This window comes from Somniosus microcephalus, chromosome 2 (assembly GCF_052327205.1).
Source record: "Somniosus microcephalus isolate GS21.2 chromosome 2, FLI_Smic_1.0, whole genome shotgun sequence".
In the NCBI taxonomy this organism is placed as follows: Eukaryota; Metazoa; Chordata; class Chondrichthyes; order Squaliformes; family Somniosidae; genus Somniosus; species Somniosus microcephalus.
In genome coordinates, this window is record NC_140988.1 from 376,126,560 (window position 1) to 376,154,446 (window position 27,887).

Consider the following 27,887-nt stretch of genomic DNA (forward strand, 5'->3'; position numbering starts at 1 on the left):
ATGCAACATTAGCTGAAAATAGTCTATTTATATATTCAGTCTTTGGGGAGGCTTCCTGATCCTTTCTGGATAGCGCCTTTCCCGAGTGTCTTGCTCTTGGTGCGGAGGCGATTCTGGCCCCCTGTCGTCGGTTGGTTCATCAGCTTCCGATGCTACTGTTTCTGGGGTAGATGCGACCTGTACGTCGGGTTCATCACCAGGTACGTATGGGCGAGGCATGGGGTTGACTTGTTCCTGTGACTCTAGGATGTGGTCAGCATAGCGTCTCACGATGCTCTCCCCAACGTCCACTGTGTACATTAGTGGGCCCTGCCGTGTGCATATCGTTCCTGGCTGCCATTTTTCTGTTCGGTAGTCACGGGCCAAGACTGGTTGCCCCACATTGAAGCTCCTTGTTGGCTTCTCATGGATGTGCTGGAATTGCTTACTCTCAACATCTCTTCGTACGTTTGGTCTGAACAAATCCAGGCGAGATCTTAACCTTCGGTTAAAGAACATCATGGCTGGGGCCTGGTTGGTGACTGCATGTGTCGCATTCCGGTAGGCGAACAGGAAATTGTCCACCTTGTGCTGCAGTGGAATGTTGTCATTGTACATAGCCTTTATTGCCTTCTTAAAGGTTTGTACGAACCTCTCAGCCAATCCATTTGTGGCTGGATGATACGGGGCGGATGTGTAATGCCTTACCCCATTCTTTTTCAAGAACCTCCGGAACTCTTCGGACACAAACTGTGATCCGTTGTCGGAGCAAATCTGTTCTGGCAAGCCATTCCTGGCAAAAATGGTCCGTAGGACTGCAATAGTTTTCTCCGTGGTGGTGGAGGACATTTTGATGACCTCAGGCCATTTCGAGTGCGCATCCACGGCTATTAAAAACATTGAGTCCATGAATGGACCAGCAAAATCAATATGCACCCGTTGCCATGGAGATGAGGGCCACTCCCATGGGTGTAGAGGGGCCTGTGGTGGTGCATTTTGGACTTTCTGGCATCCTGAGCAGCTCTTGGTCAGGTCCTCGATTTGTTTATCGATTCCCGGCCACCACACATAAGACCTGGCTAGGCTTTTCATTTTTACCCCTCCCAGATGACCCTCATGAAGCTCATTGAGCACTCTATCCCTTAACTTGGGTGGAATTACCACTCGGGATCCACACATCAAGGTCCCCCGGCACACTGACAGCTGTTCTCTCCTTGTCGAGAATGCTGGCAACAGTGAGTCGCCATATGCTGGCCATCCCTTCACCGTCAAATCATATGCCCGAGACAGTGTCGGGTCATTTCGGGTTTCCTTTTCGATACAAGCGTTAGTTACCGGTAGGTATTCAACTATAGTCGAATGGAATATTTCGACAGGATCCACTGCTGGTGCTTCCTCCGCAGTAGGCAGTTGCAGGCGTGATAGCCCATCAGCATTTCCATGCTGTTTCGTGCCCTTATATTCAATCTCATAGTGGTGCGCCCCTAGAAAAAGTGACCATCTTTGTAGTCGTTGCGCAGTCATCACCGGAACGCCCTTCTTCGGATTAAAAATGGAGACAAGAGGCTGGTGATCAGTCAGCAAGGTGAATTTCTGCCCGTGCAGATAGTGATTGAACTTTTTCACTCCCCACACTAGGCTGAGGGCCTCCCTGTCAATCTGGGCGTAGTTACGCTCGGCTGAGGTTAGTGATCGTGACGCAAAGGCTATTGGCCTCTCTGAGCCGTCCGAGAATTTGTGCGACAGCACCGCTCCAATGCCGTAGGGTGACGCATCACATGCCAACCGAATTGGTAATGCTGGGTTGTAATGGGCCAATACCTCTTTCGATGTGATTAGTGTTTTGCTCTTCTGGAAAGCTCGTCTACATTCGTCACTCCACTTCCATGGCACCCCAGTTTGCAGTGGGGTGTTCAGTGGGTGTAGTATTGTAGACGAATTTGGCAAGAACTTATGGTAGTAGTTTACCAGCCCAAGGAACGACCTCAGTTGTGACACATTTTCCGGTGCTGGAGCCTTGACTACTGCCTCAATCTTCTCTGGGGACTTACGTAACCCCTCTTTATCGATAACGTGGCCACAATACGAGATCTGTTTTCTAAAAAACTCGCATTTGGGGCGGTTAGCTCGGAGCCCATATTCCTGCAATCTAGTGAGCACCTGCTCCAGGTTGGCAAGGTGATCACTCTCATTTTCACCTGTGACCAGGATGTCGTCCAAATAACACTGGGTCCCTGGGATCCCTTGCAGGACTTGTTCCATTGCCCTCTGCCAAATAGCCGGAGCTGATGCTACCCCGAATACCAGCCGGTTGTATTGGTAGAGACCTTTATGGGTGTTGATTGTGAGGTATTTTTTTGATGCTTCTTCTACCTCCATTTGCAGATACGCCTGGGCCAGATCAATCTTAGTGAAGCGTTTCCCTCCAGATAGCGAGGCGAAAATATCTTCAATCCACGGAAGTGGATATTGTACGGTGTGAAGGACCGGGTTCACTGTTACCTTAAAGTCCCCACAGATGCGAACCTTCCTTGGTTGCCCAGGCGTGCTGCTCAACGACTTTTTCATCACAGGGACAATGGGTGTAGCCCACTCGTTCCAGTCTACCTTGGACAATACACCTGAATGTTCCAGACTCTCCAGCTCTGCTTCGACGGCTGGGCGGATCGCATAAGGTACCGGTCTGGACTTTAAAAATTTTGGGCTTGCGTTTTCTTCAATTTTAATCGTTGCTGTCATGCCTTTTAGTGTTCCGAGTCCTTGCTGGAACACTTCTTTCGCGTCAGTTAGGATCTTTGACAGTCGCCCAGGTGTGACGTCGTCATCCTTTTTGTCAGCCACAGTCAGTGACTGTATGGAATGCCAATCCAGTTGTATTTTCCGGATCCATTCACGTCCCAGTAATGGTGGTCCTCCATCTTGCAATACATACAGGTTTAGTTTTGGTGTTTCCTTACCGTTATATATAACGGTCACCCTTATTTTTCCTTTGGGGTAGACTTTTTGCCCCGTGTACGTCTTCAAAATAATTTTTGTGTCTCTCAAGGGTATGTGTGAGAATAGCCGCTCGTAGTCCCGTCGGTTTATGACTGTTAGGGCTGATCCTGTGTCCAATTCCATCTTTACCTGGACTCCTGCTATCTTGAGAGTGACCCAAATGGTTCGGTGATCCTCCGTTGTGATCACATTATGTAGTTTCAGACAACTCAGTTCCCTGCTTTCGGAGTCGTTATCACTCTTTTGTTCGTCTGAACTATTCTCCGTCATCTTATGTACCTTCTTGTACTTTCCTTTGGTAGGTTTCTTATTGCTGGTTTTCTTTCCCGACCTGCAGACTCGTGCTATGTGTCCTACTTTTCCACACTGTCTGCACACTTTGTCTTTGAACCAGCAATCATTCTGGTCGTGTGTTGTTCTGCCGCAGCGATAGCACTTCTCTGTTCCATATGACATTTCGTTTGTGCCATATTCTTGCGGTCTCTGTTGTATCTCTGCAGCGCCCCGTGCTGCTGCTTCATATGATACCGTAATGCTGAAAGCCTTTTCCAGCGTAAGGTCCTTTTCAGATAAAAGCCGTTTCTGGGTTCCTTCACTTTGAAGCCCACACACAAACTTGTCCCTTAAGGTATCTGCCAGTCCCGCTCCAAACTGGCAGTGTTTCGATAGTTTGCGCAGTTCTTTTAAATAATCAGCATTGCTTTCATCCTTATGCTGGTTCCGTTTGTGAATCTTGAATCTTTCTGCTATCAGCAGTGGTGTGGGGTTTAAATGTAGTATCGTTACTATGTCTTCAAAACTCTTTTCTATTGGCTTTGTTGGGGTTACTAGATTTTGTAATGAACCATACGTCTTTGCACCCATTAAATTTAACAATACCGACGCTTTCTTGTCATCTGACACCTCATTTGCCTTGCAGTATACCTCTATTCGTTCGACATATGTAGTCCAATCTTCGACTTCATTGTCAAATGCGGTGATACTGCCACTCTTCGGCATTTTGGGTGTGGTTTAAAATGGCGTTTCCCAATGGCTTAAAATGGCGTCTCCCGCGCTTTCCTTCCTCCCCCGCTGCTGCCAACGCCGCTCCCGGTGGTTCTCGTGGCAGTGGCGGCGCCCTGTAGGTTTCGCGCGCTTCTCCTGCGCTGCTGCCAACGCCGCTCTCGGCGGTCCTCGTGGCAATGGCGGCGCCTCGCGGGTTTCTGTGCGTCTCTCTCTCCCTCTCTCCGACGCTGCTCGGCCCCTGAACACCGGCTGCGCCCTGTGCGCTCTGCCCTCTCTCTCTCTCCCCCGTCGACGCTGCTCGGTCGGGCTCTAGCCCGCCGCTGTCCGAGAAGGGTCTGCGCACTACCTGTTGCCAGCCCGTTTCGCTGGACCACCTCGACTGGAAAGCCAAGCCTGGCTCTCGACAGCCTCCCCCGCAATTCTCGAGTCTCTGCTGGATGACTGGGCGGTTGCCCGTGGTCGACGCCCGAGTCTCTGGCCTTGACCTCCAATCCACTGATCTCCAGGAACGAATCCCCGGGAGATGATGCAGAGTTGCAGGTAGGTTCGAACTTGCCTTGTCGCCAATGTTGTGTCCGTGTATAATAAGACACAGACTGCAGGAGAACGGTACAACAGGTGTTTACTAAACGTGGCTCACACTGGAACTGGTCTGTACAGATTACTACTCAGTGCTATATACAGGTGTGGTCACTGCCGGTACTGCAGTATGCATGAGCTGTAAAAGATAGTTCCCCCCTTAAAGGTATATACATTACACTCACCATTTAATTTAAAGTAACCTTCTGGATTAGCTGTTTCCATATACTTTTTGGTAAAGTAAGATTACCTTTCAAATGATTCATTCTTTCCAGTCTTTCCTCATAACTCCGACATCGCACACTAGACATTCAACGACATTACTATCAACGAATCCCCCACCATCAACATCCTGGGAGTCATCATTGACCAGAAACTTAACTGGACCAGCCACATAAATACTGTGGCAACAAGAGCAGGTCAGAGGCTAGGTATTCTGTGGCAAGTGTTTCACCTCCTGACTCCCCAACGCCTTTCCACCATCTACAAGGCACAAGTGAAGAGTGCGATGGAAGACTGTCCACTTGCTTGGATGAGTGCAGCTCCAACAATACTCAAGAAGTTCGACACCATCCAGGAAAAAGCAGCCTGCTTGATTGGCACCCCATCCACCACCTTAAACATTCGCCCCCCTCCACCACCGGCCTACCATGGCTGCAGTGTGTACCATCTACAAGATGCACTGCAGCAACTCGCCAGGCGCATGGGAACACCAACACCTCCAAGTTCCCCTTCAAGTCTCACACCATCCTGACATCATCGATGGGTCAAAATCCTGGAACTCCCTACCTAACAGCACTGTGGGAGTACCTTCAACACACGGACTGCAGCGGTTCAAGAAGGCGGCTCACCACCACCTTCTCGAGGGCAATTAGGGATGGGCAATAAATGCTGGCCTTGCCAGCGATGCCCACATCCCATAAATGAATTTGAAAAAACTTGCTTCCAGTGCTTGAATGTCTCCCTCGTGTCTTGGCGATCAGAACTGGACACACTATTCAAGGTGTGGTCTGACCAGAGTACAGCACAGTTTGGTCATGACTTCCTCTGCCTTGTACTCTACTGTTTGGCCACGTAGTTCAACATTCTGGCTACAGGTGTGGTGCCGGAGGACTGGAGGACTGCTAACGTGGTACCGTTGTTTAAAAAGGGAGAAAGGGATAGATCGAGTAATTACAGGTCAGTCAGCCTAACCTCGGTGGTGGGAAAATTATTGGAAAAAATTATGAGGGACCGGATAAATCTTCATTTAGAAAGACACGGATTAATCAGGGACCATCAGCATGGATTTGTTAAGGGAAGGTCGTGTCTGAATAACTTGATTGAATTTTTTGAGGAGGTAACAAGGAGGGTCGATGAGGGTAATGCGTTTGATATGGACTATATGGATTTTAGCAAGGCTTTTGATAAGGTCCCATATGGCAGACTGGTCATGAAAGTAAAAGCCCATGGGATCCAAGGCAAAGTGGCAAGTTGGATCCAAAATTGGCTCAGAGGCAGGAAGCAAAGGGTAATGGTCGAAGTGTGCTTTTGTGACTGGAAGGCTGTTTCCAGTGGGGTTCTGGAGGGCTCAGTACTGGGTTCTTTGCTTTTTGTGGTATATATCAATGATTTGGACTTGAATGTAGGAAGTATGATTAAGAAGTTTGCAGATGATACAAAAATGTACGTGTGGTTGATAATGAAGAAGACAGCTGTAGACTGCAGGAAGATATCAGTGGACTGCTCAGGTGGGTATAACAGTGGCAAATAGAATTAAATCTGGAAAAGTGTGAGGTAATGCATTTGGGGAGGGCTAACAAGGCAAGGGAATACATAATAAATGGTAGGACACTGAGAAGTGCAGAGGATCAGAGGGGCCTTGCAGTGCATACCCACAGATCCCTGAAGGTAGCAGGACAGGTAGATCAGGTAGTTAAGAAGGCATACGAGATACTTGCCTTTATTAGCCGAGGCGTAGAATACAAGAATAGGGAGATTATGCTTGAACTGCATAAAACACTAGTTAGGCATAGAATACAAGAGCGGGGAGGTTATGCTTGAACTGTATAAAACACTAGTTAGGCCGCAGCTAGAGTACTGCGTGCAGTTCTGGTAACCACATTACAGAAAGGCTGCGATTGCACTGGAGAGGGTGCAGAGGAGATTTACGAGGATGTTGCCTGGGCTGGGGAATTTTAGCTATGAGGAAAGATTGGATAGACTGGGGTTGTTTTCTTTGGAACAGAGGAGGCTGAGGGGAGACCTAATTGAGGTGTATAAAATTATGAGGGGCCTAGATAGAGCGGATAGGAAGGACCTATTTCCCTTAGCAGAAGGGTCAATAACCAGGGAGCATAGATTTAAAGTAACTGGTAGGAGGTTTAGAGGGGATTTGAGGGTGCTGGGGGTCTGGAACTCACTGCCTGAAAGGGTGGTAGAGGCATCACATTTAAAAAGTACTTGGATATGCACTTAAAGTGCCGTAACCTACAGGGCTACGGACCGAGAGCTGGAAAGTGGGATTAGGGTGGTTAGCTCTTTGTCAGCCGTCACTGACAAGATGGGCCGAATGGCCTCCTTCTGTGCCGTAAATTTCTATGATTCAGTTGGCTTCATTGATTTGGAGAGTTTTAGCGTTGAATCTATTAAGACTCCTAGGTCTGTTTTGGCTTCACCGTTAAGTATTTCAACACCTTTCATCGAGGACGTGTGTTGCTTATTTTTCCATCCTATTTGCAGCACTTTACACTTGTCGGCATTAAATTTTAATTGCCAAGGATCGGCCAATAATTATTACACCTAACTCACTCTGTAACTTCTGAGCTGTTTCCTTCAATTCCATTGCCCCTCTGTGCTAGTCTGCTTTTGCTGTTTCTTTGTTAGGTTGGCATGTATGCTAGTATGGAGTGTGCAATCTCTCCAGGCAGTGACCAACCTCTGAGAAAGAAATAAAGACTTGTATTTATATAGCTCCTTTCGCAAACTCAGGACGTCCCAAAGCGCTTTACAGCCAATGAAGTACTTTTTGAAGTATAGTCACTGTTGTAATGTAAGAAATGCAGCAGCCAATATACGCACAGCAAGCTCCCACAAACAGCAATGCGATAATGATCACTTTTTTTTAGTGATGTTGACTGAGGGATAAATATTGGCCAGGACACCGGGGATAACTCCCAATCTCTTCTTCGAAATAGTGCCATGGGATCTTTTACATCCACCTGAGAGAGCTGACGGGACCTTGAAAAATCAAAAAATCAAATCAAAATCAAATCAACTTTTATTGTCATTGTTAGTGCACAAGTGCAGTACAACGAAATGTAGGCTTGCGGCTCCCGAGAGTGTACATTTGGATTAAGACATTTAAACATTCAACATACATTTGGCTTGTAGTATATTAACATAAGTATGACCATAATAAAGTGCATTGGCAGATGTGCAGGCTTTAGAGTTTATTTGTGGAGTTCAGTAGGATGACAGCCCTGGGAAAGAAGCTGTTCCTAAATCTGGTCGTACGGGTGCGAATGCATCTGTAGCGTCTCCCAGATGGTAGGAGGGCGAACAGACTGTGGCTGGGGTGGGTAGGGTCTTTGATGATGGACCGTGACCTCCGTAGACAGCGTTTCTGGTAGATGTGCTCTATGGTCGGTAGCCGGGTGCCGGTAATGCGTTGGGCAGTTTTGACTACCCGCTGCAGGGCTTTCCGGTCATAGTAGCTACAGCTGCCATACCATACTGTGATACAGTTTGTCAGGATGCTCTCAATAGTGCAGCGGTAAAAGTTAGAGAGGATCAGGGGTGACAGGTTACATCCCTTCAGCCTCCTTAGGAAATATAGGCGCTGCTGGGCCTTCTTCACCAGAGAGGAGGTGTTGAGGGACCAGGAGAGGTCTTCCGTGATGTGGACTCCGAGGAACTTAAAGCTGTCCACCCTTTCCACCACAGCCCCATTGATGTGGATGGGGGTGTGACTTCCGCCTTTGGACTTCCTGAAGTCCACAATGATTTCTTTGGTTTTCTTGATGTTAAGGGCCAGGTTGTTATCGGCGCACTACTTCACGAGACGCTGGACCTCCTCCCTGTAGGCTGACTCATCGTTGTTGGTGATCTGGCCTACTACCGTGGTGTCATCCGCAAACTTGATGATGGTGTTGGAACCATTAACGGCCACACAGTCATGGGTGAAGAGGGAGTAGAGGAGGGGGCTCAGCACACATCAGCACACGTCTCATCTTTCCTCATCTCCAGCAAAAAAAAAATTCAGAAACAACTTAATTTAAATAACGACTCCAACCAGACAAACTGTTAAAACTGCTTGGGCGCAGCAGATGGGTTTGAGAACCATCAATTTTAAAACCAATTGCTTCAGGAAATCTGTCTGACCATCATTTTAATGGGCTGTCCAGCAGATGTTAGTGTGTGCAGTATCATATATTGGCAATAAGAAATTATTACATGTATCTTATTCTGTATATTCTCTTCCTCTCAATACATTTTTGTTGTTTCCTTTGTTTTCTTTAGTGAGCACAGCCACAAACTTTGCACCACATATTGCGGATGCTACCAGTCATCTGTCACTGTAATGGAAAATGATCTAATCAGACCCCAGCCGATCTTTCTTTGTCATCTTCACCGACTGAGGCCAATTTTAGCGCATCTACAGCAGCTCCTGGTTGAAATGTGCTAGCTCAGTACACACTAGTGGTCAAATTTGGGACCTTCCTGTTGTGTGTCGCACAGCTACTCACTGCCTTTACCGGCAGAACCATCAGGGAAGGCTAGGTTCAGCATTTTTTAAGTCTTGCCAAAGAACCTGCCTCCCTGTCTCCTGCAGGTCTGCTTCTCTGGGTGTTCATGCATTGGTTGTCTGGCTGTGGGATGTCACCAGAGCTGGAATTCAGTGGTGCCACTCTTCTCCCTTTCCTTGCTTGAAAAATGACCAATTGGGAGAGGCACCAGGGGCCCTCGTGAAACTACCTAGCTTATCGAAACTTAGGGAAAGTCTGTTTACTTGAGCAGACTTCTCTGACTCAACCGTCTCTGCTCTAAGGAGAACAACCCCAGCTTTTCCAGTCTATCCATGTAACTGAAGTCCCTCATTCCTGGAACCATTCTTGTAAATCTTTTCTGCACCCTCTCTAAAGCCTTCACATCCTTCCTAAAGTGCGGTGCTCAGAATTGGACACAATACACCATTTGAGGCTGAACCAGTGTTTTATAAAGGTTCATCATAACTTCCTTGCTTTTGTACTCTATGCCTCTATTTATAAAGTTCCTTTTCTATATTCCACAGAAATGTTTCTTCACATTTTATCAGCTCACTAAGCTTAGAGAAGTATTTTAGCCACATTTTATTTCCACCTCTCCTAAAGGCTTTGTTGAGGCACAGTTCCACAGACACTAAGCACCTTCTGGCACTTTATGGAAGTGTTCAGTCTTCATGTCTGAATTTAGGCAGTGAGCATTGGTAGGTTTTTTTTGACTGTGGAAGACATCACTGTTGAACCTGATCCTGTCCTCGCTTGCATTGGATAGAGATCAGAAACTGGAACCTTGGCTGAGTTTCCCTGTTCAGACAGAGGGACACTGAGGCTAATTGCAGGACCCTACTGCCCCTGCAGCTGAGGCCGGCTAAATCACACAACTGGAGGTGGACCTTTCTAGTCTGTATGACTCAATTCCACCCTGAGCAGTGCATTTATCAACTGATGCACCATGGGAGCCAATTTAACATTTTACCAAAATTACAATACGAGGATCATTGATGGCTCATCATGCAGCTGATCCAGATTTAGAAAGCCATACAAAATAGGTGTCTGATTTCAACGGAGGTGGTAGGGGAGCTATACTTGGCCTTGGTGCCTTGGATTGTGGATGGGAGAATTGACCAGGAAATGTGGCTCTGGTTTGGAAAGAAAAGAAAGACTTGCATTTATATAGTGCCTTTCACGACCACCGGATGTCCCAAAGCGCTTTACAGCCAATGAAGTACTTTTGAAGTGTAATCACTTGTAATATAGAAAATGCGGCAGCCAATTTGCGCACAGCAAGCTCCCACAAACAGCAGTGTGATAGTGACCAGATAATCTGCTTTAGTGGTGTTGATTGAGGGGTAAATATTGGCCAGGACACCGGGGAGAACTTCCCTGCTCTTCTTCGGAATAGTGCCATGAGATCTTTTACATTCACGTGAGAGAGCAGACTGGGCCTCAGTTTAATATCTCATCCGAAAGACTGCACCTCGGACAGTGCAGCACCCCCTCAACACTGCATTGGGAGCATCAGCTCATGTCCCTGGAAAGGAACTTGAACCCACAATCTTCTGACTCAGAGGCGGGGGTGCTACCAACTGAGCCACTGCTAATACACTAGTGTGCATCATACACTAGTAACGGAGGAGGGAAGGGGCGAGTGAAAGATAGATCCCATACTGCTTCACAGTACAGTTTGTTTGCTTGAGTTAAAAAGTTGTGGGAGATTTAATGGGTGTGGAAAATTTTGTATAAAAGCACAGCTTCCTGGAACAGGATACTGGTAATGCTATTGCTCTTCTGGGTTCCACCCCCATCACAAAAAATGTTGGTGGCAAGTTGAGGCAGGTGTGTCAACGACCGCTAATTTGGCGTGAATCTCATTCGCTTTACTTTAGAAATATGACCTACTTTTGATGCATCTTGCTCTGTGTGTACAAATGAATTACGATCCACCATCCTGAAATTCTGCGAAGGTTCTCCTGGTCTCTCGCCGAAACTCCAGCAGGAGACTGGTGGAACCCTTCCCAAAAAAAACAGAGGAGACCCAAAGGGATTTGATTGGGTAGATACAGAGAAACGATTTCCTCTGGTCGGAGAATCCAGGACTAGGGAGCACAATCTTAAAATTCGAGCTAGGCCATTTCGGAGTGAAATCAAGAAGCACTTCTTCACAAAAAGGCTGATAGTAATCTGGAGCTCTCTCCCCCAAAAGGCTGTGAATGGGTAAGGGTATTGCGATATAGAGCCAAGGTGGGTAAATGGAATTGAGTTACAGATTAGCCATGATCTAATAGAATGGCGGAACAGGCTCGAGGGGCTGAATGGCCTCCTTCTGTTCTTATGCTCTGCTGTTTTTTGGGGGGTTCTGAAGTTATGGTGCGAGACCAGGAGAACCGCCATGGAATATTGGGCCTCATATCTCTATTTTTGATCATAATTCTCACTCCGTGTACAGCTATGTTAGAGGAGAGAAGTGGGAGTGAATGAATGGGAATGTTGGTGTGCTGTCACCAGTTAGATCCCATTTTGACAAGTTTTTTTTTGTGTGTGTCATTTGCTCGTTTGTAGCATGTTGTGAGCTTGCTCCAGCATTTATAGAGTGCATACTGTCAGCTGCAGAATCTTCAGCATTGAAGAGAGGCAGCTGCTTACACAGTGCTTCAAAGTCAGCCATTCACCACATCCACAATGATTGTGGCTCTCGCATTCTGGTTTTGACCATGTTGTCTGCAGCTCTTGCCACTGCCTTTCTTCTACCATTCTGGGCATATCATTATTTCCTCAGTAGGTCTTGTCTGGGTGGAAACCCTTCGACCAATTGGATTTCTACTACTGGAGGCAACACGCACCTCCATCAGCTCATGCCACATGCCGTGATTCAGTACGATAAACTGCTTACATAATCTTTACATTTGGATTGCGGGAGCCTGGAGTTTTTTGATCCAGCTCCTGTCGTTTATACAGTTAGATCTGTTCCCTGTAGCCCTGCTTATGGACCCACTGACACAGAAAGTTCCAGAACATGTGCTGGTGTGATGTGACGCCCAGTTGAGAACAGGAATCTGGGACCTAGAGACAGAGAGAATTCATCCAACTCCTACATTCAGTTTGGACAGTGTAGTGTATGTAACTGTTCTACCTTTAAGAGAACTATCGTATGTAACCGTTCACCTTTAAGAGAACTATTTTAGGTGTGGCACTACTTTATCTTGGCTGCTGTATACTGTAATACCGACGGTGACCACACCAGTATATAAGTGCTGTGTCAGGATTTATTGGGCAGATTCGCCCTGACCTTCGAATAGTAAAGTCCTGTTAAAGTTACTCTTGTAGTCTGGGTATTACTTCGCTATACAACCCACAGACTTTACAGTGGCGACGAGTTCGATCTTACCCTGCGTGCAGCAATACGTCCGAAGCAGTTAACGAAGCGTCGAGAAGAGGCAACCGCCCTCGTCGTTTTGTTGAGAGAAAACTCAAGGCTGCAGAGCAAGAAGGAAGGAAGACTTCAAACAAGACGCCTTCCATCAGCAACAGGCACTGATTGTCCCTTCTGCCATGGTGGGGAGTGAGCCGATTAGCATGAGAAGCAAGTCGGCCACGGTGACTGTGAGTAAAGGGAAAATAGAAACAAATAAACGGAGGATAAGGGCGGTGCACTCGACCACAGTCGAGGGGGAAAGGAGCCGGACAGAAGTCGGGCCCAGAGGCGCTGAGACTGGGGCAGCGTGGAGCAGAAGCCGCGGTACAAGCGGGCTGGGGAGCGTCGTGAGACGACTAGACCACGACGGCAAAAAAGGCCGGACAAATACCGAGGCCGCGAGGCGCTGCGACCGGGATCATAAGGCGCGGAGGCAATAAATAAATAAATAACTAAATAACCCGCGAAGAATCAGCCGCAGCCGGGGAGGAAAGGACCGGACTGCGGGAGGTCTGGGAGAGGCGTTTAAAGCCGCTGAGGGAGAGCCGCGCGAGCGGGAGAGACAGAGCCCGAGAGAGAGCGAGCGAGAGCCGAGCGAGCGGGAGAGACAGAGCCCGAGAGAGAGCGAGCGAGAGAGACAGAGCCCGAGAGAGAGACCGAGCGAGGTTCCGGCCAGCTGCTTGCAGCAGCTGCCGTGAAGGACCAGGAGCTGGATCTGTCCGACGCCAACTGGTTGTCCCCAGCGCCGGTTGCCCCTGCTGAAAAGAAGGGGGGGGGACAAGGAACGCGATCGGCTTTTCTAGCGCGCGCTTCAGAATAAACTGAAGCCGGCGCACAGGCTACAAACCCCGTAAACCAGCGGTCGTCGCCCGAGGGCAAAGCTTACCCCTCCCACCAGAGGAAGAAGTCAGGAGCGGGAAACCGCCATTTTGCCAGTAGGCGGGGAAGAAGACAAGCGCGGGAACCCGCCATTTTGGGAAAAAAAAGTTAAAAAGTTAAAGAGAAATCCTGTTGTTTCGCAGAAAGATAGTGAGAGATAGTGAAGATGCCTAAGCATGGTAACATCAACAACTTCGATGCCGAGGTGGAAGATTGGGCCACGTACGTAGAACGTATCGAGATATATGGTGAGGCCAATAAAATAGAAGATGATGATAAAGCTATAACCTTGCTAAACTCGATGGGCGCGAAGACATACGGGTTATTGAAGCATCTTCTATCACCAGCTAAACCGGCGGATCAGACCTTCGCTAATATTGTTGCTGTTCTGAAGGATCACTTGAACCCCGCACCGCTGATGTTAGCGGAACGATCTAAATTTTACGGGAGAACGCAACGAAAAGAGGAAAGCAACGCGGAGTACTTGGTCAAGCTGCGTAGACTAGCGAAATACTGCCAGTTTAGAGGAAATCTGACAGAGGCATTGCGAGACAAGTTCGTGTGTGGATTGTCAAAGGAAGGAACGCAAAAACGACTACTCGAAGAGAACGATCTTACACTTGATAAGGCTGTCCTTATTGCAGCATCGCACGAAGCCGCAGCGAGAGGCACGGCGGAAATGCAGCGGAAGACAGCGGTACTCAGTGTGGATCAAATGACTTCGGGTACAACGAAATGTTCTCGTTGTGGGAAGACAACACACGACCAGAACCAATGCTGGGTTAAAAACCAAGACTGTAGGAAATGTGGCAAGCTTGGCCACATAGCTAAGGTATGCCGGTCAGGAAAGAAGAGAAACAATAATAAGTCACCGCAGAAGAAGTACAGAAAGGTACATGAGGTGACTGGGAAGAGTCCAGATGAACAGAATTCGGACTCAGACTCCAACAGCAAGGCACTGGGTAGTCTGAGGATTCATAATGTGAGTAAAGAAGCTGACCGACAAACTATCTGGATCACACTACAGATTGCAAAAGTCCAAGTGAAGATGGAAGTGGACACCGGATCAGCGGTGACAGTCATGAATAAGCATGATTACAAAAAGTTATTCAAACATATTCCCCTACGGGATGCGGAGATAGTATTGCAGACATACACGGGGCACAAAGTATACCCCATCGGAAAGATAGAAGTCAAGGTGAGATACAAAGACAAAGATCACCAAAGGATGGACTTGTATGTGCTGCCCGAGGGAGGTCCACCACTTCTGGGACGGGAGTGGATCAGGAAAATAAAGATAGACTGGCATTCACTAAACATAATGACAGTAGATTCCGGGAAGGGAGGTCAAACCTGAACGGTTGTCCAGAATATTGGACGAAGCTAAAGAGGTATTCCAGCAAGGACTGGGAACACTGAGAGGCATTAAAGCAAAAATCAAGATTGCAGAACATGCAAGCCCAAAATTTTTCAAAGCCAGATCGGTACCTTACGCGATACGACCTGCTGTGGAGGCAGAACTGGAAGAGCTTGAACGTTCAGGGGTACTGTCTAAGGTGGACTGGAGTGAGTGGGCCACGCCCATTGTTCCCGTCATGAAGTCTTCATCAAGTAACAAGCCAGGGGGACTGGGGAAGGTCCGCATCTGCGGAGATTTCAAGATCACAGTTAATCCGGTGCTTCACACGGTACAATACCCGCTTCCGCGGATTGAGGATATCTTTGCTTCATTGTCTGGCGGGCAACACTTCACCAAGATAGACCTGGCACAGGCATACTTACAAATGGAAGTCGAGGAAGAGTCGCGCCAGTATCTCACAATCAACACGCACAGAGGCTTGTATCGTTATAATAGACTGGTTTTTGGAGTAGCTTCGGCTCCAGCAATTTGGCAGAGGGCAATGGAGCAGGTCTTACAAGGTGTTCCAAGCACGCAGTGTTACTTGGACGATATCCTGATTACGGGAGAAGACGAGGAGGAACACCTCACAAATTTGAAACTGGTGCTCACCAGGTTGAAGGAATATGGCCTTCGAGTTAATCGCCAGAAATGTGAGTTCTTCCAGAAACGGATCTCGTACTGCGGTCATGTCATTGACCAAGAGGGGCTGCACAAGTCGCCTGACAAGATAGAAGCTGTCGTGAAGGCCCCCGCTCCGGAAAACGTTTCACAGTTGAGATCGTTTCTGGGGTTGATTAATTATTATCACAAGTTTCTGCCAAATTTATCCACGGTGCTACATCCGCTGAATGCTCTGTTACGGAAAGAAGTGCCATGGAAGTGGAGCGAGGACTGTAAAAAGGCCTTTCGCAGAAGCAAGGCATTGATTACCTCTGAGGAAGTGTTGGCTCATTTCAACCCAACGTTACCTCTTCGTCTAGCTTGTGATGCTTCCCCTTATGGAATTGGAGCAGTACTTTCACACAAGTTACCAAATGGCTCGGAAAGGCCAGTCGCATTTGCGTCCCGATCGTTGACCTCCGCGGAGCGAAATTACGCTCAGATAGACAGGGAGGCCCTCAGCCTTGTGTGGGGAGTAAAGAAATTCAATCATTACCTGCAGGGCAAGAAGTTCACATTACTGACAGACCACCAGCCGTTGGTGTCCATATTCAACCCTAACAAGGCCGTTTCCACCATGACAGCGCAAAGGTTACAGAGGTGGTCCGTGTTACTTGGGGCACACCAATATGACATTGAATACAAAAGCTCCAAACAGCATGGAAATGCTGATGGGTTATCGCGCCTACCGTTGCCGGTAGTAGAAGAGGCGGCTACAATGGACCCGGTAGAAATGTTCCACTCATCCATAGTAGAATGTCTACCAGTAACCAATTCGATGATCGAGAATGAAACAAGAAATGACCCGACTCTCTCACGGGTCTACGATCTAACAGTGGAGGGATGGCCAGCACATGGCGAACCAACACTGCCAGCATTTTCGCAACGGAAAGAACAGCTGTCAGTGTGCCGAGGAACCTTGATGTGTGGATCGAGAGTGGTGATCCCACCCAAACTTCAGCATAAGGTGCTAAAGGAACTTTACGAGGGGCATCTGGGTGGAGTGAAAATGAAGAACCTAGCAAGAGCGTTTGTGTGGTAGCCAGGTATTGATGGAGACATCGAGGAAATAACCAAGAGTTGTCTAGGATGCCAGAAGGTCCAAAACGCGCCACCACAAGCTCCTCTGCATCCATGGGAGTGGCCCTCATCTCCTTGGCAAAGGGTACACATTGACTTTGCTGGTCCATTTATGGACTCAATGTTTCTAATAGCGGTGGATGCACACTCCAAGTGGCCGGAGGTAATAAAGATGTCCTCCACCACCACGGAAAAAACCATCACAGTATTAAGGACCATGTTTGCCAGGAATGGGCTGCCGGAACAGGTCTGTTCTGATAATGGACCACAATTTGTGTCCGAAGAATTCAGGAAGTTTTTAAAAAGCAATGGGGTCAAGCACTACACGTCAGCCCCATACCATCCCGCCACCAATGGCTTAGCTGAAAGGTTTGTCCAGACCTTCAAGAAGGCCATAAAGGCCATGGGTAATGAGAACATCAACTTACAACATAAGGTAGATAGCTTCTTGTTGGCGTACAGGAATGCAACACATGCGGTCACAAATCAAACTCCCGCCATGATGTTTTTCAATAGAAGACTAAGATGCCGGCTGGATTTGATTAAGCCAAACGTCAGAAGGGACGTAGAGAACCGGCAATTCCAGGGCATGAATGAAAGGCCAACTAGATCTTTTCAGACAGGTCAACAAGTTTTGGCCCGGGACTACCGTACCGAGAAATGGCAGCCGGGAACTATCGTAAAAAGGCTAGGGCCGCTGCTGTATACAGTGGACATTGGTGACAGCATAATAAGGTGCCATGTTGACCAGATCATAGGGTCATCCACAAAGAGCCAACCTACTCCACAACCTTACACGGCTAATGTAGAAACAGAGATACCCAGAGCACCTACCTCCGATCTGGTAATACTGGAATCAGATGATCCTGACACTGTCCTTCAAGCTGAATCGGCCTTGCCGGAAGAACCTACTACCCCGCCGAAAACTACTACACCACCAAGGCGTTATCCGGACAGAGTCAGGAGACCTCCAGAGAGACTGAACCTGTGAACTGTTTTACATAATTTGTATATATGTTCTAATGATATGATTAATGGGGAATAAGTATGTTGTAAGCTAAAAAGGGAGGATTGTAGTGTATGTAACTGTTCTACCTTTAAGAGAACTATCGTATGTAACCGTTCACCTTTAAGAGAACTATTTTAGGTGTGGCACTACTTTATCTTGGCTGCTGTATACTGTAATACTGACGGTGACCACACCAGTCTATAAGTGCTGTGTCAGGATTTATTGGGCAGATTCGCCCTGACCTTCGAATAGTAAAGTCCTGTTAAAGTTACTCTTGTAGTCTGGGTATTACTTCGCTATACAACCCACAGACTTTACAGACAGGACATGACCTGAGGTGACAGCCTCAAAATAAATGTGAAATATAAAATGTTACCTCCAAATAAATTTAAGAACTAGGGTCAGAACTAATATTAAATACAAAATGGAAATGCCAAAATCTTAGTTGTGGCTTACTTCAGTTTCACCAACTTCTGATTCACCAAGAGTAAGGAAGTGATGTTGCTGAATTTGTACAAGGCCACAGTTGGAGTATTGCGTGCGATTCGGGACACTCCATTGTGGTTTTTGCATTGGAACAGTGTGGGCTGATAGCAGTTCTTAAAAGTAAGAAAGGTTTTGAAGGAGTCAATAGTGAAAGATTGTTACTATTGGTTGATGAATCAGTAACAAAGGGGCCGAAGCACGATTTTACCTCAGAAGTAGCCTGCACTGAGAAGTAACAGTTATCAGAGTACAAGTCAGAGAAGCGGACTGACTATCTCCGTGCCCAGCTATGTGGTTTTTGTGTTTCTGATCTGCATACTCTCAAAGTCTGAGGGAAAGTACAGCTCTAGAAACTGTGACGCTGCAATTGTGACTTTTTAAAACAATGGTGTCTTGTGCACGTCCGGTTGCTTTGATGTTGCCACCACTTCTGTGGCATCCAGAATTCTCCTCAGCAACCTGGCAGCCTCAGGAACGTTGTGCAACTGCGTCATTTAGAAGTGGGTAGAATTTAGGCTCCTTCTGAGCTGTTCTGATTTGCTCTGCAGGGTAGAACGGGTTTTCCAGTACATTTTATGAGTAAGCTTCGAAGTAAAAGCTCTTAAGTGCTCAAGCTGTTTAATATAAATGAGGTAGCCTCCAGAGATCAGACAGCATCTGAGCCACATCTTTGCTGTATGGTTAAAGAGATAATTTCCTGATTTTTTTTAATTGAAGCTCCTATTATATCTTGGCAATCTTGCAGACCTTCTTGTCTAAGAGAGTGATCTATGTCAAGTGTTAGTTGGTAGAGTCATTTAGCAGTTCTACTCTCAGCAACCTTCTCGAGGGCAATTAGGGATGGGCAATAAATGCTGGCCTTGCCTGCGACGCCCACATCCCATAAGTGAATTAAAAAAACACTTTCTGATGGGGCTGAATGGGAAACTGATACTGAAGACAAAGGAGAGATCTTTCAAATACTGGCAGATTGAGAGGGTACAGAGATGACAAGCTTGACCAAGCTTTTGATCACCTGTCCTAATATCTCTTTACATGACTTGATGCCAAATTTCATCAGCTAACGCGCCTGTGAAGCACCTTGGGATCTTTTACTGTGTTAAAAATGCTATACAAATGCAAGCTGTTGTTGTAAAGTAGAACTGGAGAAAGAGGCAGAGGGAAAAGAAGAGGCAGCTGGTGGGTACGATCCCAACAGAGTGAGAGAGCTGTGCCAAAGCACTGAGGATGGCGTCACATTAATGGTGTGCCAATTGACAGCAGATGTGTGGTATTCCTGTATCGATGGTGCTCGTTAATATAAATGAGCCGACCTCCAGAGCTCAGGCAATATCTGAGCCACACTTTTGATGCCGTCTGGTCTGGTTAAAAACTAGAGCCAGAGTCCCTCCCTTTCATCAGTTGGAGTAGTGGGTCTCCAGCATTGACCAAGAGCAGTAACAGGAAGAACAGTAAATGGGGAGGTTTGTGCTTGGAGGGCACAGGCCTGTTTTTTAGTGGCACTACTCAACGATCACTCTATAATGTCTGACGACCACGTGTGCCAGAAATGCATCCAGCTGCAGCTAATAACGGGCCGTATTGAGGCGCTGGCGCTGCGGATGGATGGGTTGTGGAGCATTCACGATGCTGAGAGGGTCGTGGATTACACGTTTGATGAGTTGGTCACGCCGCAGGTTAGGGCTGCACAGGCAGAAGGGAAATGGGTGACCACCAGGCAGAGCAATAGAAGCAGGCAGGTAGTGCAGGGGACCCCTGTGGCCATCCTCCTTTCAAACAGGTATACCAATTTGGATACTGTTGAGGGGGATGACTCACCAGGGGAAGGCAGCAGCAGCCAACTTCCTGGCACCAGGGATGCTTCTGCTGCTCAGGAAGGGAGGAAAAAGAGTGGGAGAGCAATAGTGGTAGGGGATTCTATTGTAAGGGGAACAGATAGGCATTTCTGTGGCCGTAGACGTGACTCCAAGATGGTTTGTTGCCTCCCTGGTGCCAGGGTCAAGGATGTCACTGAACGGCTGCAGGGCATTCTGAAGGGGGAGGGTGAACAGGCAGAGGTCGTGGTTCACATTGGGACCAATGACATAGGTAGGAAGAGGGATGAGGTCCTGCAGCAAGAATTTAGGGAGCTAGGTAACAGATTAAAGAGTAGGACCTCAAAGGTTGTAATCTCTGGATTACTCCCGGTGCCACGTGCTAGTGAGTATAGGAATAGGAGGATAGAGCAGATGAATGCGTGGCTAAAGAATTGGTGCAGGAGGGAGGGCTTTAGTTTCCTGGATCACTGGGCCTGCTTCTGGGGAAGGTGGGACTTGTACAAGTCGGACGGGTTGCACCTGAACCAGAACAGGACAAATATCCTTGCGGGGAGGTTTGCTAGCACTGTTCGGGGGGGGGGGTTTAAACTAAAATGGCAGGGGGTTGGGAACCTGAGCAGGGAGACAGAGGAAAGGGAAGCAGGGATAAAAGCAAAAGATAGGAAGGAGAAAAACAAAAGTGGCAGTCAGAGAAATCAACGGTTTAAATCAAACGTGGCCACAGTAAATAATAATTCTAATAGGTCTAAGAGCGTTAAAAAAACAAGCCTGAAGGCTTTGTGTCTTAATGCGAGGAGCATTTGTAATAAGGTGGATGAATTGGCTGCACAAATAGAGGTAAACGAATATGATTTGGTTGGGATTACGGAAACGTGGCTCAAGGATGGCCAAGACTGGGAACTCAACATCCAGGGGTATTCGATATTCAGGAAAGATAGGCAAAAAGGAAAGGGAGGTGGGGTAGCATTACTGGTTAAAGAAGGGATTAATACAATTGTAATGAAGGATATTAGCTCTGATGATGTGGAATCTGTATGGGTAGAATTGAGAAATACTAAGGGGAAAAAAACATTAGTGGGAGTGGTATATAGACCTCCAAACAGTAAGGCGGAGGTTGAGGATGGCATTAAAAGGGAAATTAAAGAAGCGTGCATTAAGGGCACAGCAGTCATCATGGGTGACTTTAATCTACATATAGATTGGGCCAACCAAATTAGTAACAGTACTGTGGAGGAGGAATTCCTGGAGTGTTTACGGGATGGTTTCCTGGACCAATATGTCGAGGAACCAACCAGAGATCAGGCCATCTTAGACTGGGTATTATGCAACGAGAAAGGATTAATTAGCAATCTTGTTGTACGAGGCCCCTTGGGTCGGAGCGATCATAATATGATAGAATTCTTCATTAAGATGGAGAATGAAGTAGTTGACTCAGAGACAAGGGTCCTCAATTCAAATAAAGGAAACTACGATGGTCTGAGAAGCTAATTGGGTAGGATTGATTGGGGAATGGCACTCAAAGGGTTGACGGTGGATAGGCAATGGCAAACATTCAAAGACCGAATGGATGAGCTACAGAATTTGTTCATCCCAGTTTGGCATAAAAATAAAACAAAAAAGGTGACTCAACCGTCGCTAACAAGGAAAATTAGGGATAGCATAAGATCCAAGGAGAGGACATATAAATTGGCCAGAAAAAGCAATAATCCTGAGGATTGGGAGCAGTTTAGGAGTCAACAAAGGAGGACAAAGGGATTAATTAAGAAAGGGAAAATAGAATATGAGAGTAAGCTTGCAGGGAACATAAAAACTGACTGTAAAAGCTTTTATAGCTATGTGAAGAGAAAAAGATAGGTGAAGTCAAGCATAGGTCCCTTGCAGTCAGAATCAGGGGAATTTATAATGGGAAACAAGGAAATGGCAGACCAACTAAATACATACTTTGGTTCTGTCTTCACAAAGGAGGACACAAATAACCTCCCGGAGATGCCGGGGAACATAAGGCCTGATGAAAGGGAGGAACTGAAAGAAATCAGTATTTGTAGGGAAATGGTGTTAGGAAAATTGATGGGATTGAAGGCCGATAAATCCCCAGGGCCTGATGGTCTACATCCCAGGGTACTTAAGGAAGTGGCCCTAGAGATAGTAGATGCATTGCTGGTCATCTTCCAGAACTCGATAGACTCTGGAACAGTACCCATGGATTGGAGGGTAGCTAATGTTACCCCACTATTCAAAAAAGGTGGTAGAGAAAAAGCCTGACATCGGTAGTGGGGAAAATGCTAGAGTATTATAAAAGATGTAATAGCAGAGCACTTGGAAAGCAGTGACAGGATCGGACAAAGTCAACATGGATTTACAAAAGGCAAATTATGCTTGACTAATCTACTGGAATTTTTTGAGGATGTGACTGGTAAAATAGATAAGGGAGAACCAGTGGATCTGGTAGAAGGCTTTCGATAAGGTCCCACATAAGAGATTAGCGTGCAAAATTAAGGCACATGGGATTGGGGGCAAGGTATTGACTTGGATAGAGAACTGGTTGGCGGACAGAAAGCAAAGAGTTGGAATAAACGGGTCTTTTTCCGAGTGGCAGGCAGTGACTAGTGGGGTACCGCAAGGATCGGTGCTAGGACCCCAGCTGTTCACAATATATATTAATGATCTGGACAAGGGAATTGGATGTAATATCTCCAAATTTGCAGACGACACAAATGGGTGGGAGGGTAAGCTGTGAGGAGGATGTCGTGAAACTCCAGTACAATTTGGACAGGTTGGGTGATTGGGCAGTAACATGGCAAATGCACTATAATGTGGATAAATGTGAGGTTATCCACTTTGGTGGCAAAAACAGGAAGGCAGATTATTATCTGAATGGCAATAGATTGGGAGAAGGGGAAGTGCAAAGAGACCTGGGTGTTATTGTGCACCAGTCGCTGAAGGTAAGCATGCAGGTGCAGCAGGCGGTTAAGAAGGCAAATGGTATGTTGGCCTTCGTAGCAAGAGGGTTCGAGCACAGGAACAAGAATGTCTTGCTGCAGTTGTACAGGGCCTTGGTGAGACCACACCTTGAGTATTGTGTGCAGTTTTGGTCACCTTACCTGAGGAAGGACGTTCTTGCCATGGAGGGAGTGCAGCGAAGATTCACCAGACTGATACCTGGGATGGCAGGAATGACGTATGAGGAGAGATTGTGTCGATTGGGCTTGTACTCACTGGAGTTTAGAAGATTGAGAGGGGATCTCATCGAAACCTATAAAATTCTGTCAGGCCTGGACAGACTAGATGCAGGAAGGATGTTTCTGATGGCCGGGAGTCCAGAACCAGGGGTCATAGTCTAAGGATAAGGGGTAAGCCATTTAGGACTGAAATGAGGAGGAATTTCTTCACCCAGAGAGTGGTGAACCTGTGGAATTCTCTACCACAGAGGGCGGTGGAGGCCAGTTCATTAAATATATTCAAGAAAGAGTTGGATATATTTCTTGAGGCTAAAGGGATCAAGGGATTTGGGGAGAAGGCAGGGACAGGGTACTGAATTTGGATGATCAGCCATGATCTCATTGAATGGCGGAGCAGGCTCAAGGGGCCAAATGGCCTACTCCTGCTCCTATCTTCTATGTTTCTATGTTTCTAGGAGGTATTGCAGGAAAAGGAGGAAAGAAAAGGTCAGAAGGTAGCATTTGAATAATTCAGAAACAGTGAGGATAAAATACATAGACCAACCAAGAGCCGACAGGGAATTTTTATCTTGCTGAGCTTAGGCCATTGTGTGCTGTTCTTAATCTTGAGCTTTCACTAATGTAAAGGGACACTGTGAGTGGAACAGTTTTTGTGCTAGTTTGTGACGTGTAGTGTTGTGTTGGTGAAGCGACTGTTATTTTGGTGTGGATTACTGACGCATGATCCAACACCTGATTCGCAGAGCATAATCATATTACACAGACTGCTCACCTACAGGCCCAGTGCATTCAGCTGTGTCACAGGATATAAAGGAGACAAATCAATAGGTAGTAATCTGTTGGGAAGATTCCCATTGTTTGGATGTAGATGTTAACCTAGAAATTCTGGGTTTTAGGGGAAGGGGTGTAACTCCAGGGAAGTGGGAACAGAGGCGAAAGACAGTTGAGAGTGAACTAGTTTCTGTTGGACTTCTGCTCCTTTCTGCCTGCGATTACATCACCTCTGTGGGCAGGACTGGCAGGATGCAGGGCTGTCCTGGAAATCCTTACTACGCAGTAAGTATGTATTGCACTGTATGTATACAGCACAAACAGGCCATTCAGCGGTGTTTATGCTCCACACGAGCCTCCTCCCACCCTTCCTCATCTAACCCCATGTCTGCTTGAAGACGTACAGGGCCTTGTATGGGCCCCACAATGCCGCATCCAAAGAGCAGTCAACGGAAGAGAGATTGAGAGAGAGACGCAGACTATCGAGAGAGCAGCATAGAAGACATTTCTGTCAGTCTCACAAGTTTGGCCAGACCAGTCTACGTCCCCATCCCCTGCCTAGCAAAGTGGCGTGTTGCTGCTCCAAAATCGCATTGGATCTGCTCCAGTATCGCGCTAGTATTGACACAGGAGCTCGCCTCTTTTATTTGGGTCCCTGCAATTTGGGATGGGGTCGGGGAAAGGGTGGGTGGAAGCCCCTCCCCGCCACCCCTATTTCCTAGCCCTGATCGCTAGGAGTTGCGTGGATGTCAGATGAGGGCAGGATCAGGCTTGGCTTTGATGCCCTCTGCTGTTGAATTGCCCGCCATCACTGTCTGGGCTCAAACTTGAAAAATACTCACTTGGGCGAGATACTGAATGTGATTGCCACCCATGGATCCATACCTTTTTGTGAATAAGTGCTTTCAGGAGATGAGAGCAGAAAACTATGGGGGTAGAAAAATAATCTACAAAGGAAGTGACTCCTATTTACTCAGAACCACATCATTATTACAGCTGCAAATTGTTTACCTTTTGTGCAACCTTTTTGAATTGCACCACTTCAAAGTTGGATTTCCCCTCGGGGCTTTAAAACCTTATTAAACTTTATGGCGTTGTGCCACGTTGGCCTTAACCTTAAAGCTGCTGGTATCATTACTCTAGAGGAGTTTAGAGTTCTACCGATTTGTAGTGCAGATTTATTGCCAACTGTTTGTTGTGCCCGAATTGCTTTAATTTCCTGAAGGACCTGATTGATGCTGGGCTACGGGATCAATGGATAGAGATTAGGACTGCCGATTCAGACTCATTTCCCTATCCCACTCCAGGGGCGCTGGGCCCATTCTACCGACCTGATCAGCACCCCAGCTGAGATACAGGGGACCAAACCTGATAATCTATGGTGTGTATGCCTTAGTGAGTCACTGACTAAGCTCACTGACCCATCAGAAGAACCACTTGTAGAGTTGTTTATACCTGTCTTAATGCAAAAGTGCACACGCACGTAAAGACAATTTTATATCTTTTTTTTCCTAATTTTGTCACTTAGAGCGTCTGTATCTCATTTGACCCAATGTGAGTAGTGAAAGCTAGCTCATTGCATTACTTGCTTCGTAGCATTGGGTCCACAACGTTACGCGGAGACTTGTTGAGTTTTGAGTGCCGTGTTTGATTCTTTGGCTTCAACTCAGTCATGTTGCCGTGGTGGGGAGGGGGCGGGTTTGCATTCTGTTGGCATTGGGAAAATAAGCAGACATCTGATGAACAGCTGTAGGATATATTTATATTCCACTTGTGGGCTGATCTGATAACTTGCAGAAAAAGAGTCATATAAATCAGAACTCGCTTGTGGCATAAGCGTACTTACTTGTGGCATAAATCATTGAAATAATTATTTCTAATACTAACTAGCTACAAATACATCTAGGGACAGTGATTAGTGTACTTTTAGTGCCCATTTGCTTGAAAGCTTCCTTTAAGTGGAATCTTGCCAATTCCCAAAATTAAATAAATAATATTACAACCTGCAGGAACGGATTGGGTTTTTTGTTTACATTTCCTTAACCAGGATGATTGCCTTAAATGGACTTCGCTTAAATGATCCTGCAGCCTAGCATAGAAACATAGAAGATAGGAGCAGGAGTAGGTCATTCGGCACCTCGAGCCTGCTCCGCCATTCAATGCGATCATGGCTGATCATCCAAATTCAGTACCCGGTCCCTGCTTTCTCCCCATACCCCTTGATCCCTTTAGCCTTAAGAAATATATCCAACTCCTTCTTGAATATATTTAATGAACTGGCCTCCACTGCCTTCTGTGGTAGAGAGTTCCACAGGTTCACCACTCTCTGGGTGAAGAAATTCCTCCTCATTTCTGCCTTAAATGGCCTACCCTTTATCCTTAGACTGTGTCCCCTGGTTCTGGACTCCCTGATCATCGGGAACATCCTTCCTGCATCTAGTCTGTCCAGTCCTGTCAGAATTTTATAAGTTTCAATGAGATCACCTCTCATTCTTCTAAACTCCAGCGAGTACAGGCCCAATCGACCCAATCTCTCCTCATACGTCATTCCTGCCATCCCAGGTATCAGCCTGGTGAATCTTCGCTGAACTTCCATGGCAAGAACATCCTTCCTCAGATAAGGCGACCAAAACTGCACACAATAGTCAAGATGTGGTCTCACCAAGGCCCTGTACAACTGCAGCAAGACATCCTTGTTCCTGTACTCAAACCCTCTCGCTACGAAGGCCAACATACCATTTGCCTTCTTAACCGCCTGCTGCACCTGCATGCTTACCTTCAGCGACTGGTGCACAAGGACACCCAGGTCTCGTTGCACTTCCCCTTCTCCCAATCTATTGCCATTTAGATAATAATCTGCCTTCCTGTTTTTGCCACCAAAGTGGATAACCTCACATTTATCCACGTTATATTGCATCTGCCATGTTTCTGCCCAATCACCCAACATGTCCAAATCATCCTGGAGTTTCTTGACATCCTCCTCACAGCATACACGCCCACCTAGCTTTGTGTCGTCTGCAAATTTGGAGACGTTACATCTAGTTCCCTTGTCCAGATCATTTATATATATTGTGAATAGCTGGGGTCCAAGGACCGATCCCTGCGGTACCCCACTAGTCACTGCCTGCCATTCGGAAAAAGACCCGTTTATTCCAACTCTTTGCTTTCTGTCTGCCAACCAGTTCTTCATCCAAGTCAATACCTTGCCCCCAATCCCATGTGCCTTAACTTTACACGCTAATCTCTTATGCGGGACCTTATCGAAGGCCTTCTGAAAGTCCAAATACACCACATCCACTGGTTCTCCCTTATCTATTTTACCAGTTACATCCTCAAAAAATTCCAGTAGATTAGTCAAGCATAATTTACCTTTTGTGAATCCATGTTGACTTTGTCCGATCCTGTCACTGTTTTCCAAGTGCTCTGCTATTACATCTTTTATAATGGACTCTAGCATTTTCCCCACTACCGATGTCAGGCTTACCGGTCTGTAATTCCCCGTTTTCTCTCTACCACCTCTTTTGAATAGTAGGGTAACATTAGCTACCCTCCAATCCATGGGTACTGTTCCAGATTCCATCGAATGTTGGAAGATGATCAGCAATGCATCTACTATTTCTAGGGTCACTTCCTTAAGTACCCTAGGATATAGATTATCAGGCCCTGGGGATTTATCGGCCTTCAGTCCCATCAATTTCCCTAACACCATTTCCCTACAAATACTGATTTCTTTCAGTTCCACCCTTTCGTCAGACCCTATGTTCCCCGGCATCTCAGGGAGGTTATTTGTGTCCTCCTTTGTGAAGACAGAACCAAAAAATGTATTTCGTTGGTCTCCATTTCTTTGTTCCCCATTTATAAATTCCCCTGATTCTGACTGCAAGGGACCT

At 46.8% G+C, this 27,887-nt stretch overlaps 1 protein-coding gene across 3 annotated transcripts in view; it reads left to right on the forward strand.

Annotated features, from left to right (window-relative positions):
- Positions 1-27,887, forward strand: part of LOC147123778 (semaphorin-4F-like) — a 428,228-nt gene that overhangs the window by 250,680 nt on the left and 149,661 nt on the right. The window contains exon 1 of one of the 3 annotated variants that reach the window (XM_085975919.1): positions 24,015-24,282. The exons of the other annotated variants lie outside the window; for them this stretch is intronic. The gene's annotated coding sequence lies outside the window, so the exon portion shown is untranslated. Of the gene's footprint in view, positions 1-24,014; positions 24,283-27,887 lie in introns of those variants that run through there. 3 annotated transcript variants of the gene reach the window in all.